We start from the raw sequence: 13,996 nt of genomic DNA, 5'->3' as shown, positions 1-13,996 counted from the left end.
GGTCATAAAATATCTTCAGGATGCTTAGTGTGTATCTGTCCTCACTATATACACACATACAGATGTGTGTATATGCATATATATATATGTCTATATATGTCTATATATGTCCATACCTATAAAACTTCTTTAAGATGAAGTAATTATTTCTGACAAGTGAGGAATGTAACTAAAAATTCAAAGTTGAATGATCCCTTATAATATTTCAATAAATGAAAGCAGAGAATGGAATACGTGATCGAAAAATAACTATGATGTTAGGTGTTGCTTTTGATCACAAGCTTGTTTGTTTAAAGCATAGTGTTACTATAATGGTTTTGAGACAGGGGTCTTTCTGAGAGAAAAATTAAGCTTTTATTTTCAATTAACTGAACTTCATGTTATTTTCAGGTAGCTGTTGGTTAATAGTATTTCATGTTTTGTTCCTTATTTGGTGGCTTTTTGATCTGTGATGGATTGGACAGGACATGAAACAGTGTCTTGATGCAGTAACCACGAGCTGGGGCAGATTGTAGTTTAATAAGAACATCAATTAGTGTGAACACTGTATTAAAAATCCCACATTGGGAAGACAATTTGCTAGGACTAGAGGTGCTTGATCTTGAAAAAAGATAAATATTCTGGTCTGACTGCACTGATACAGGAAATTGGACACTTCCTTTGTACATGAGTGGTTTCATCCTATGATCAAATGGTGCAGTGAGATGCAGAAGACCTCACAGCCTGCTGTGTGTTTGTTGTTGGCCATATATTTCTCTTCTTAGTTGTTTGTCGCCCTGTTATATGATGAGAGCTGGAAAATTTGATAAAATCAAAACCCCAAAAGCATACAGAGATTAAAAGGTGACTATATTTTGGTAGAGGTTTAATCTACATCTTTTAATTGAAGTCATTAATTTTCCCACCATTTGTGGCAGTAACCAGCATTTTTCTAGCATCTGTCCAGCTGTGATGGTAATGTGTTTCCCAAGCTGCTGGCTGCATTTTCTGAATCAAGTGCATGGCTTGTGAAGGGTGGGTGAAGGTTGGCCAGAATGCCATCTGGTCTTGTCAAGGAGAGGAAGAAAAAATCGCCTGTAGGTGCTGGAAGATGGCTGCAGCCCTTTCCACTAAATAGACATTAATTAGCTAGTAATACCATCCAAGCATTGCTTTATGAAGCTATAATAACCTAGATTCTAAGAGGGAAGAAAAAGGCTAAATGCCAAGTGTTTCACTCAGCCACAAGAATCTGATCATTGCCCAGGAAATCAGTGTGACAACACAGATGTTACAAGGTGCTTTAGGGTATTTTTTAAAGATAAATCTTCATTTATTATAAGATGAGAAGAGCATCAGGGATACAAACTTGCATGTAGAAAGGAGAAAGAATGCTCATTTAGTAGAAGTTTAGGAACTATAAAGAGGTGATTCAGAACATGCTAGGCAGGCTGTCTGGTGACAGTGAATCTTTAAAATTTCAAAGGTTGGTAAGGACTTGAGAAATCCAAGGGTGTGCCCGAAAAATATTGTATTGGAAAACTCAGCATCAGCTCCTTAATAGGAAGAGTTGTCTACCCTGGTGTTTTTGATAGCAACATCTGAATTAATTTTCAGGTTCAGATTTAGTTCAAGCTGCATTAATAAAATTACACTGCAAGAGTGAAGTGTGTATGTCTTATTCAGTTATTTGTACACCTATAAGAATTGCTTTCTATTTTGCAGATGAGGCTCTATGAGTACTGATTGCTTTCAAACAAATCTTATTTTAGTGAAGGTGTAAATCACCATTACCTTTACTGTACACTCCTGTGTAGTCCATATAACAGAACTTGAATATACCAGAGTGCAGTGTCTGTTTTTTGCTCAACTCTCCCTTTTCTTTCTCTTCTGTTGTCTTGGATACTCTTACAAATAGCTTGTAAAGCATCTCTCTCACTACCTAAAAGTGGAGAGATTTGCCTAAAGCAACTCTGCCTCTTGCTAGGGAAGTGATGTAAAAAAGGTGGGGTTGTCACTGGAAAGGAAGATGTAGACCCAAAGAAGGGGAAAAGTGTTGTAAAGAGGACTTGGAATTATTCAGAAGGTAAACATGGGTTAAATAGGAAAAGAACTTCAAACAAAGCAGGAAAAATAAATTATAAGAATACAGCAAAGGAATAAAAAATTGTTTGGAGGGAGAACAAGTTCCCTATGTGAGACTGAGCATGAAAAAAGTGATGCTTTTTGGTGCGGGGTCTGATCCTGTATTTTTAAAGCTTTTGCTATTTGTCAGCATGATGCAATTAAATACTTAAAATTTTATACACATCCTACATAAAAGCTACAATTTATCCTCCATTAGGCAAACTTTTCTTCAGTTCCCTTACCTCCATTTATGAAGAATTCTTTGACAAGGATGGCACCTGTTAATTTTTTTTTAGTCTAGCGCACAGGTGTAATAAACAATGTCATGTATTTTAAGCTTCTGTTTTGAATATGATTTCTCTATACAAATCAAGTTCTTAGCTATGTTCATTGTTTTGGGAGATTTCAGTGGGGAAAAATACAAGAATTATTCAAGGACTCCTGGCCATGTCTGATTAGCAGACACACCTTGACTCAGCTGTAGAAGAAAGGCAGAGTTGTGAGAGGAAATGAGAGAATGGAGAGGAATGTTCATACTGAAATATCTTTGCAAAGACTGGCCTACATGAGATATGCTCTTGGTTTATTCTGAGTGGGTAAAACATGACAACAGATGCTCTCAACTCAGGATTCAAGAGGCTTTGTGCTATTTCAGCTGGAGTGGTACCATCTCAGGGATGGTTCTGGGCATGGAAAGATCCTGGCATTTAGTTGTGGTGTCTGAAGGCACAAAAGCAGGACAAAACAAAGTGGTGCCACACACAAGCCCTGCTAGGTCAGGGGATGAGCCATGGCTTTGTGGTGATGGCATGCACTGCACCTGTGGGAGCTTTGCAAACAGTGAGAATCAGATGGTTCTGGAAGCTATTCAAAACAAACTTTCAGCAACTTCTGGTGTTACCTTTAAGTGATTGCATACAGGCAAATCCTTATTTAATCATCTCTTCCTCTGTTTTGATTAGTAGAAGTTTTATGCCACTACTGTCAAGTCTGGCCTTATCTACGGAGAACTGGGCTGTAGAAAATTCATGGCTTTTACTTCTTGAAATTTTCTGCAACAGTCATTAGTAATTGGTACTTACATGTCATCTTGACAACCCCAGCCCAGTAATACTGAGCTTTAAGACACAAGTTTTGCTTCTGCACTTGTTAACCATAATTGGGAAAAGAACAAATCAGAAATTGTTTTAGATTTGCATATCTATAACCTTATTTGTATATGTAAATGCAACGCAGAGAGTGTGTTTTCTTCAAGAATGAAGTCTCCAGCCTCTGCTGTTGAGGCAAAGGGGTTTTAGTAACAGTGGGCACAGGTGAGGTGGGTTTGTGCATCCACCCCTTCGATAGATGGCAGAAACAGAGCACATCCTGTACAGTGTTCTTTTTCTCCTCAGTATTTATTACCAGTACATCTTATTACTCAGCATTTAGCTCCCCAGAGTGGATTAGGTGGGATTTTGTCTACCTCTTTTTTCACCAAGCTGCCCCCTCTTAATGACTTTTGTACCATCTCAACACCTGATGCACAGCTGAGGAAATTCACCCTGCTGGCAAATTATTTTGACAGACAGTGACATGCAAAACACTCCCACACACGATGAGACTACAAATTGGCTTCTTTAGAGAGATCTTGCTTCTTGACTGGCATCCCACTTTCCAAAAGGGAAATGCAAGCAGTCCAGCTCTCCTCCTCTCCTTGGGGCAACTTCAAGCAACCGAATGCACATGTACTTGACAAAGGAACCATCTTACCTGAATGTTAAAAAGTCAGCTACCACCTATCTTGAAAATGCCTTCTGAATATTCCCAGTAGACAAAGGGGCAAAGCCAGGTTTTCCACATGGAATGTAATTTTTTATTTTAGAATGCATTTAAAGAATAAAAAAATCATGTTGGCAAAGTAGAGACAGCTGGGTACCTTGGTTTTCTTTAAGTGGTTTACCATAACAGTTATTAATTTGCTTTACACACTCTGGCTGATAGCCAGGACTGAAGCAGTAGAATCTCTTTTCTCTTAAAAAACAAACAAACAAACAAAACAAACAAACAAACAAAAAAAACCCCTGTGTTCCTTTGCTCCTTTGCTTCCATCCTTGCTTGCCTACTTTAGTTCTTGGTTTGCAAAGCAGAATCTTCTCTGAGAAGTAAAACAGCTTTACAGCAAAGAAGGCAGTAATATATAAAGAGAAAAACTTCTCATAATCTTGTTTTCTTTTTTTCTGGATAAAAGAAAATGACATTTGAAAATTTAATTTTTAGGGCCTACTGCTTTCCCTGCAAGCACTGGACATGTGGTAGCTGTACCTGGCAGGAGCAGGGTAGCAATAGTGGACCTGACAATGCCCCTGTAGAATGTGAATATGCCTCTCTCCAGCTTTATGGACTGGAAACAACAGACCTAAGGTCCCCAGTGACATTAAAGGCACTGGAAAAGGAGATGGATGGGTTTACTGGGGTGATAAAGGATGATTGACAGAAAGATATATTTTTCTGGGTGTACTTTAAGCACTGTTATAAATATAGGTCAAATATTCTCCAACATGGCAGACTAAAAAGCCAATCAAGGTTGGAAAAGTTGTGTACCTTGTAGTTTTAGACATGTATGTCTATATTTATGTGTACCTCTTACTCATTTGTAAGAGTTGAAGTAAGAAAAAAACAACCAAAACAACAAAAACCAAACCCCAAACCTCCTGGTCCTAGTTTTCTGAGCGTTGCACAGGAATAGCAAGCCTGTGTCCATGTGCTCTGTCCCTGCCATAAGGAGCTGCCATCTGCTTGGAGAGGAGATTGGTTCTTAATGTGTTCTCACTCAGTACCAAGCTGTCTTATGAAAGCCAAAACTAGTGAGCTTCAGAGCCTGGGTAAGAAACACAGCCCTGTACACGTGTTACACACACATTGGGCTACATACTGTGTTCAAGCTTTCACACCTGGACATCTCATTATATGCATTCAGACTACATTTCTATTTCTATTCCTGTTCATATCACTAAGTTCTGGATTAACAGGATTTCAAAGAGAATAGAAATGTAGTTTGGTAAAATAGCTGCTCTAAACTATCACACAGAAGTACTGCTTCACCTGAGTTGCCTGTGTTAAACTCAAAAAAGCCAAACCTTTCCATAATTCTTCAGATATCTTCGTGTTTGTATTTCTGTTGTGGCTGAAAACTGGGAAATGTCAAAAATACCATGTGACAAAAAGCTAAAGACAAAGGATAGTTGTGTGAAAAGAGGTCATCTTTTGAGGTTTGCAATGGGGTATTTTAGACCTGCAGAAATTACTTGTTTGGGTGAAGCTGGGAACGATATTCTGACATGAGCCTTCACTTGACTCATTGAACAAAAAGTGAGATTTTTTTTCACTGGGGCTGCTTGGAAAGTTCATTGTTTCCCAGTCTGTATGTCTTGGCATGGCTGCTCTGCAGGGAGCTGCCCTTTCTGTTCCATGTCTAGTGTGAGTGTCTGAATCCCCTGGCTCTGGGCTTATATGTCAGGGTGTAGGAGGTACAGTGCCTCTTTTACATGCCTGCCAAAGGACTTGGGTGAGCAGAGAAACTTCTGAAAGCTTAAAAACATTCTGTTTGTCCCTGCTTGCCTGCTGCTCCTCTGCACTAGGAAAGACCCACTGAACCGCACAGCTTTGTCTTGGTAGCTGAGACAGGGTGTTTAGGAGTGCTGGCACAGACGTGTGTGCAAGGGAGAGAAATACATGGGGAGCAGGGCTGTAACAGAGAGCCTTGCTGAGGTTCTGGCAGTGCTGATGCCCATGGGCAAGCAGGGATAGATGGACCTGGCTAAATTGTGCCAAGAGCTGAAATCAGAGAACCAGAGATGGCTTGGAGCCAGTGTAACCCTGACTCCTAGATTCCTGTTTCTCTGCCAGGCATCTAAAAGTGCAGCACAAAAGCCATATCTGAAAGTCCCAATAGAAGTTTTTTTCTCCATCAATTAATCTATAGCAGGAGTGTAAGCAGCTCAGCAGTTCTACTCTGCCTAGGATGTCATGCATATTAACTAAGGTGATTTTTTAATTTTCAGATTATTTTTAAAAGATGGCAGGAAAGTGAAGGTTTCTTAGTGCTTAGCACTTGTGAAAATCAGATGACTTTTTTAAACATAATTGCAAGAATCTGTTTCTAAGAGATTAATGTGTTTTGGGAACAAAATGCTGTTTCTCAAAAGTGGTTTGCATTGTCATAACAAACACACCATTTGGGGTAGCTTCTGGATTGTTTAGAAACCCCAAGTGGCCTAAAATTATTTGGGTAGTATCTCAAGAAACCAAGCAGCTGATGTGCTTCACCTCCATCTAGCCTGAGGGCCAAATGAAGATGTATCTTATGAACCAGGTTATACCTGAGGTGCCCAAAATGGGGCTGTCATGGCATTGTGCTTAGCAAAATAATTTCTTTTTCTGGGTTAAATAAAAATTGAAGTCCTAACAAAGTGACCTCTGCTTTAATCTTTTCCTGAAAGAAGTAAAAGTGCAGTGATTTGTTGTTGAGGAAGAGCCAGATGTTACCTATGGTTACCTAATAGATATGCTTTTATGCTTGTGTAGAGTGCTAAGGAAGTACATAAATGTAGCCACTTTAGCTCCTTTTCCAGGTCTTCTTAACAGTGACCTGTGTCAAACAACATCAAATGCCTTGACATCCAGATTGTTTTTTCTCTAAAGCATTACATGGTGTCCTTAGATCTCGCTTTCTATAGGATTATGAAGATTTAATTAAAGTACAGAAATGGAAGAAGAGCATTTCAAAAACCTGGGAGAGAATCCTCTTCAAAATAATTCTCTTGCATTCCACTGAGATATTTTAGTGTCATGTGATGATAAGAGAAGGAAAGGCCAAGCATTTATAAGAAGACAAAACAAAAAACCGAATCCAAACAAGCTGTGATTATCCTACAATGAATTTGCTGCTCATTTGGTAATACCTTCTTTTTCAAGTAAATACCAAGCTAGCTTGCTCAGGTCATGTTTTGAGGTGGAACTATCTTATCCAAGATGAATTTCATAGAACATTTCTCTATTCTTCTTCTCCTTTTAAAAAATTAATGACAGGTGTGTTTGGGTTTATATCTGATTTTGCAATAAAATCTTCTGTTCCCTTTTTAAGCAGCAATTCCCAGACAACTCCTCTGGGTGTCAGTGCAGCTTCAGGTATAGCTGCATTGTGGTCTTACAAGCCTTCAGTAAAACATTCCACAGTGGACAGAGGAAAGGTAAGAGATAAAAATTTAAGCAGTAGTACAAAAAGACATGAGACAATACAGGGGACACTGACATGCCTGAGACCCAGCATAGAACACATCTGAGCCACCCTGGTTTCCCTAAGAAGCACCACTTACTTTCCTGTGTGTTGGACTGCATGTGAACAGCCTGAGGCAGTGATGGCTGTGCAGGTGGAGACAGAGACTGCTGAAGGAAGTGATGCCTTATGAAAGCTACCTAGAACAGAGACTAGACAGAGCTAAAACATAAAGTAGGTATTTATTAGGAGGCCTTAATAGGTACATCTTGGGCAGGACAAGAGCCCAGCCAGGGCTACACCCAAGATGAACCCAAAATGGTCATAAAAAATGAACAATCGGTCACAGGGTCTCACATTTTTATAAGTCTCGTCCATTAGCATATTGGAGTTAATTGTCCAATTATAGCTTTAGGTTATGAAGTCCCATCTTCCTTGTTTTTCTCTCTTCAATCCACACTGTTTATGTTCTTGGGCCTGAGATTTGGATTAGTTTTCCTTGGTCCTAAGCTAGGAAAGGAATTGCTTTGTCTACCTACTCTGTGAAAAGAGCTTACCATTCCTTAATATGAAGCTCAGTAGTACTCTCTAAAGCAGTACAGAATCTGAAAAATATGAAAACTACTACCTAAGGCATCAGAAGTTACAGAGATGCTAGAAGGAATACTGAACTTGTCCTTTAGCAGGATTAAAAAAGGATAATATCTCTCGTGTTTGTCAGTAGATGGTTGTTGGAGGTTACAGGACATGTCCAGACAGATTTCTGCAAACTGATAAATAACTTGAATGGAATTGCTCAGATTCCGGGGGCTTTGCTGGTCAGCATTTTCCCATGTGTGTGAGGCAGTATGAGTCTATAAGAAATATTTGAGAAGAAAGAATGACAGGAAAAATGAGGTAGTAAACCCAGAAAGCTTTGTAGAGAGACTTAAAGAATTGCAGAGAACTTGGGTTGGGAAAAACTCTGAAGGTCATCTAATACAAATCTTCAAGATAGATCCAGATAGATGACGTTCAGAGCCTTTTCCATATGAGTTTTGAATATCTGCAAAACTAGAGATTCAACAATCTCTTTATGCAGCCTGTTCTTCTCTTTGATCATCCACATGGTAGAATTTTTTTTCCTTAACATCCCATCTGAATTTCCCATGTGCCAGTTTGTGACTGTTGCTTCTTCATGCAGACTCTGTCTTCTCTAGCCTTTCATGTTAAGTAGTTAAAGGCAGCAATTAGATTTTGCCCAAACCTTCTCCTCTTACTGAATGAACCCAGCTTCCATAGCCTGTCCTCCTATGCCCACAGCCTCTCTGCAGGCCTTTCTGGAACTCAGTCCAATTTGTCAATGTCTGTCTTGTTCTCAGGTCTCACAAGCATGGACTAGAGGGTCAAAAATCACTTCCATCTACTTTATGGCTCTGCTCTAGCAAATACAGCTCAGTGTGTCTTTGGACCTTTCCATCGCAGGGAACTCTGCTGACAGATGATCAACTTGTACATCAGGCATCTTTTCTGAAAAGCTTCTTCTCAGGTGTTAGACCCTCCAGCCTGTCTTGTTGCATGGGTTTAGTCCTCCTGAAGTGTAGGACTTTGCATTTGCCTTTGCTGAACTTGCTAACTTGCTGTATTTCTCCAGCCTCTGATGGTCACTCTGATCTGGGAATGTATCGGATCAAAGTGAAAGTGTGGGGAAGCTCTCAAAAATTCTTAGGCTTTTATTTTTCATCAAGTGCCGTGGTAGAAAATGGTGATGCCCAGACTGAGCATTATCTAGTCAGGGACCAGGAAAGCAAGCAGTTCTGCCTTTCTACCAGTAAAATAATGTACTGTTTGCAGCTGGGACTGCAGGGAACTCACAGGGATATTGATACAAATTGCTGAATGAGAGGGTTTCCTCACCTATATTTTAAAAAATACTTGGTGTGCTAAAAATTTTCTTCATTTGCAATCAGGATATGTGAATAAATCCCAACAGGGATGCCACTTTTGATTCTGAAGAGAAGCATTTGCAAAATGAGAAGGAATGGGTTTAATTTGACAGCTCTTGCTCTCCCCTCATCACAGGCAGCTGTTATCAGACTGAATTAAAAAGTTTGCAGAAATACATTCCTTAAGCAGAAAAAAAATGGAATGGTCATAAACCCCAGTAGAATTGCTGCATAGAGATTGTTATTTGGCCTTTAAATATTAAATGTCTGGTTTTAAATGGGCCTGGTGCAGATGGTTTCTGCTACAGGTTTATTGATTGAAATAGCTGCTTTGCATCACCTTCAACTTAGTTTCTTCAGAGGCTTTTGTCTTCATGAATAATGTACTATTTTACTGAAATTTTGTTACAATTCATTTCCTGGAGTCTGGCTGTATATCTCTAGGTTCCTAAATCTCAGTTGACTAGGTTCAAAATTGTGACATTCCCTGCACTTCCCTCCTTAGAAATGAATATTCCTTCTTCCACCCACCTATTGCTGAATAAACCTAGAGCTTGCATATTGGAATGTGCACTTGGAAACAGCTCTACTGTTGGGCTCTTTGAGAAAGGTTTGTATGATACTGAAGGTTGCCTTGCCTATACTGAGGATTAGATTTCTGCAGCAGTTAATCCAAACCCTGCAATACTGAGTGGGAAAATTCCAGGGAGCTTTGGATCAGACAGTGAACTTGGAGGCCTGTTGTGGTTTCAGGTGGGCAGGTCTCATGACTTCAATATTTTAAGTATTCCAATTTGCTGGATTCATCTAGTGTGTGTATGATCAGGCTTTTTTTTACACCATTTTTATGGCTTTTTAATGCATTTCTAAAGATGTGTACCTTGATTTCTGGAAGATGCTTGAGGATTTTGCATTAAGCCCAAAGGGTATTGCTTTGCTTGCATAAGGGATGGTGGAACAGACCTGGCACAGCTTCTCCTTGCTGGCTGAGGCTTGCAACTTCTGTTATCCCTCTGGATTGAGTTTGCCACTCTGCAACAGGACAACACTGCTGCAGGACCTATTAGAAGGGAGGATTATGAACACCATGGAAAGCAAACAGAGGTGTTAAGACCTTTCTTGACAACATGCTTTTCCTGCTCCTCCCTTCTGATCCTCTTTCCTATCACAGAAATATGTCTTTACTCAAACTATCTGCTACAACAATAGCTGTTTGTAAAACTAGAGCAGGAGGAAAGACAGGTTAAAGCCTTTGGTGAAAATATGTGAAATCAGGCTCCCCAGTTTCATTTATGCATGAGAAAATAAAAATCACTGTTGGTAGAAGAGAGAGTTGAATCTCATGACTCTGGAAATGTAGTCAGTCACAGATAATCTGGCCTGCCTTTACTCTCTTGGGGAGATGGTGACCCTTTCTTTCTACAAGTTAATTTTACCAAGATAAAACCAAACCCAGTTGATGTGTATATCTATACATATTAAGAAAAAGGTTATTCCATTCTGAAATGGCCAAGAAGAGGATATTGCAGTGCCTGAACTTTTTCCTGAAGGTTTTTTTCTGTTTTGTTAAACCAAATGAAAATCTCTTCAAGATGTCATTTGGCAAAGTGTTTTGACCCAGGTGAGACCACAGATCTTGACAGTATATTAGTTTTCCTGAAGTATCTCTGACTTGTCTCTAATTTTTTTTTTTTTTTAGGCATGGAGGCTGTGAAGATGATAACTTGCTTCTTTATGACAGTAAAACACATAGCCAGGATCATACTGGGAGGGTAGCTGACAGGTACTAGACAGATGGTTCCTGTGTGGATGTTAGCAGATGAGAATCCTCCCTTCTTGGAACACCTGTCTGGTGACCAGTGCTGCCACAGCATGTCTCTCACACTTCTTACAGACCCGAGAGAAAGATGTGTGACCGGAAATATGAGCATCTACTGGATTTTTTTTTTCCTGTCAGGAAGGGCCCCTGTGGCTGTGGAGTGAGTGGATGTGGTTTAGAGCAGGTGATTAGGTTTTCTCTCCTTCCTCCCTTGGAGCCTGCCATAAGCATGGGGTGGATGAGTCAGTGCACAAAATGCCCAATTCTCTTTAGTGTGGAGGTTTCTGCAGCCTCACTTCCTTCCATCATAGCCACAAACAAGACTCCCCTTGGTGTAGTTAGAGAGGACTTGAGCAGTTAGGAAAGCCTCCCTCCCCCTTGCTAGATTGTATGGCCTGGAATTGTAGGAGGATGCTGAAAGTCCTCTCTGCTCTTTGCCAAAATACTTCATGTCTGTAGTGGAATAAAGAAAGCCCAGTTTATTGTGGTTGAGCCTTTGGTATCTCCAGTGGTGGAAGCTCTCATTGGAGCTTTTCCTGTGGCTGGGATATTCAAAACCTTCCTTTGTGACTTTGTTGCTACATCAGAAAAGTTGAGCTTATGTTATTTTGTTTCCTGCTGTGTGAAAGCAGGAATTGACTCTCTGTCAATTAACAAGGGATGAAATGAGCCAGCAAGCTCAGTGTTTATCAGGGTGATACCGAAAGGTGCATATGTATACATCAAGATAATGATATAAACCTGATGAAACTGATATAAATAAGGTTATATAAACCTTATTTTCTCAGGATACCAGGCTACACAGTTATTTGTTGGATCCTTTCAAATAAAACCACTGATAGTAGCATTAGTAGTATTGTTAAATTTCTTACAAACATTGTATTTGAGACATGCAACAAAGCAGAAAGGCAATAATATTTTGAAAAATATATAATAATTTTAGGCACACAAAATATGAATAAACATATTTTTCATCCTCCCCTTCAATCAATGTTTTAATTGAGAAGTCATTGTGGTATTGTAATAACATCTCTTCTGTTGCTGATGCTTTAAGGAACTAATGACATCTGTTTAACCAAGCATAAAGAAGAGCCAAATTATAGGATAATCTTTTTTGTTTATTTTATTGTTTCAAATAAAGAACTGAAAGGTGATGAAACTGGGCAATTAAGAAACAAAACAAAGGAATAAATTCTGCTGATGCAGTGGAATACTTCATTAGCAATGTGCGGAGAGTCAGAATATGTGAGCCAAGGAACCTTGTATGACTCTTGTGCGTAAAAATATTTTCAAGTATCTAAAAAACTTTCACCTCTTGATATGACCCATTCTGATTTGTTTAGCCTTGTAGAAAATGCAGTGGATTTTGATGTTCAAAAGGGGTTCTGCTACGAGTTAAGGATAAAAGTCTTTAACTGACTGGTCGAAGCAGGACAGTTCTAGTGGTGCCTGCTAAATCCTTTGGGTTACCTGCATTCCTGCTGTGTTTCCACACACGTGGCTGAAGGGTTAGGGCAGAGCTGGCCTGGTTGCAGCAGAGTAGGATAAGGATACATGCTTAGGATGTTCAGCAGCAATCAGAGCCTTTAATGGGAGTAGAGGATTAATTAATTCTGATCCATACAGACACACTGGCTTCTTGTGCAGCCAGAATCCTAATTAGGCAATCAATTTTTTTTTTCCTTTCACAGTGACCATTGCTCCAGCTGTGCTCTAACTCTTTCCTCTCTTTATTTGCAAATTTTTCTCTATTTTAAAGCAAAAAAATTTACATACATTGGCAGGAAAGCTTCCTTCTTTTCTTTCAATTTTTCCTGTTTGCATCTACATATTTGCATATCTGCTTCTGATGTTCTATAATCCCTCAACCTTCATTTTCAAGCCCTTGTTATGAAATGAGATCATGGCTTCTTCCTCAGCTCCTTTATTCCTCTAACCCGGGGTTCCTTCACTTCTTTTCCCCCTCCAGCCCTCAGCCCCTGCTGACTCAGTTAAATATACATGTGCTCTTTTCCCCTTTGTTCCTTCTTTTCTCTTCACCCCTCTGCGGCTCCTTTTCATATGTTGACTTTGATCTGTTTGCTGGCAACACTAACATTTTTAAATCTTTTCTAATTTGTTATTTTTGTACATTGTTGTGAAATTAAATATCTTGGAAAGGAAACATGGGTTGCCCCACTCGCTGCAGGAACAAACTCATTGGGTGGGAAGGCTGTGCATACAACTGAAATCTGTGCTGGGGAAGTGCTGAGGAATGGTCCAGTCCCCTGGACTGTGTGCTGTCAGTCTGGTCTGAGTAATGAAGGTACATCCCAGATTCAGCTCCATGGTTAGCCTCAGTTTTGCTAAGCCACGCTACTGCAGCAAAGGGAAAAATGGAGGTGTTCCTTTGTTCTAGGTGGTGACCAAAACCATCAGGAGTGTGATCCTTAGAGAAGGAAACTGTGACACAAATCCCTGGAATTCACTGGGGTTCTTCTCTTTGTCAGCAGGGACACAGAGACATCACTTGTGTTTTACAACCCTTCCCTCTCCTGGGGTATTATCAGAGTCCTAATCCACTGGCTAGGGTATCCTATAGCTTTTGTGTTATAGGATATAACACAAAAGCTGGTAGATGCTGATAGGTTGCTTTTTTCTGTACTTACATCTGTCCAGACTTTTTTTTTTTTTTTTTTTGGATCTGTTGTGTTACTTTTGTGAAGATGGCATGAGTTCTTATTAATTATGACTACTGTTTTATGCTAACCACTACATTGATTTATGGCAAACAAATGGCCAGTGTAATGAATGTGAGATGTAATTTCCTTGACCACCCCTTGTTGTGAGGTTTTCTCCTGGCAGTGGCAGTAGCAGATGAGTTTCTGCCAAGAAACAGTCTTTGCATCA

The 13,996-nt window shown here is 39.7% G+C and overlaps 1 protein-coding gene across 3 annotated transcripts in view; it reads left to right on the top strand.

Annotated features, from left to right (window-relative positions):
* Positions 1-13,996, top strand: part of DGKI (diacylglycerol kinase iota) — a 198,664-nt gene that overhangs the window by 155,606 nt on the left and 29,062 nt on the right. The window lies entirely within an intron of this gene.

Source organism: Vidua chalybeata, chromosome 5 (assembly GCF_026979565.1).
Source record: "Vidua chalybeata isolate OUT-0048 chromosome 5, bVidCha1 merged haplotype, whole genome shotgun sequence".
NCBI lineage: Eukaryota > Metazoa > Chordata > Aves > Passeriformes > Viduidae > Vidua > Vidua chalybeata.
This window is presented reverse-complemented; position numbering and strand designations above follow the sequence as displayed.